Raw genomic sequence first — 716 nt, forward strand, 5'->3', positions numbered from 1 at the left:
CACGTAGACAGACATCATGCAGTCGTCGGTTCGATTCCGTCCCACGGCACTGGCCGACCTAAAACGTGGCTGGTGGTTGAGGTCGGCCACTTCAGTATTGGGAGACCTGACGTTATGCCTTTCGATGCCGACCTCATTTTCTGTTGGAATGTGACATTGCTGGACTTCGAGATTTCATGACTTTGATGGTGCTGGAAGTAAACGCTCAAATCGCGCAGTGTGGCGGTGTCGTTACGGGGTTAAGAGGTGTAAAAATTTCGTCGCAGAATGTAAAACATCCACTGTCAAGACACGAACCGTGTTCTACAGACGAAACCCGTGTATCCGCACCACCTGGTCTCCCCCACACCCAAATCCGACTGAAAGGTCTTGGGGGTTGTGGGGACTTGTGGTGGTGGAAAAAAGTGACTATCAGGGCTATCTGTGTGTACCAACCTTCTCCGCGAATCGCGCTGAGCGCAAGAACTGGCACTAGCGCCGTCAGGTTCGCGGTAAGCTACTTCTGTCCCACATCTCGCGCCTGCACAGTGACAAACCCAGGCAATCGTGACTGCCTCCGTGGCACGATTGGATAGCGCGTAGGGCTTCTAATCCCTGAGCCTGAGGGCTCGAGTTCCGCCGGAGGTTAATTTGAGTTGCTCCGATCACTACTCACAGCGATCCGCATGTGCTGCAGCCTCCTGTGGCGCAAAATCTTGTTTTGTGTCACCTACCCC

This window comes from Gregarina niphandrodes, assembly GCF_000223845.1.
Source record: "Gregarina niphandrodes unplaced genomic scaffold scaffold00212, whole genome shotgun sequence".
Taxonomy (NCBI): domain Eukaryota; phylum Apicomplexa; class Conoidasida; order Eugregarinorida; family Gregarinidae; genus Gregarina; species Gregarina niphandrodes.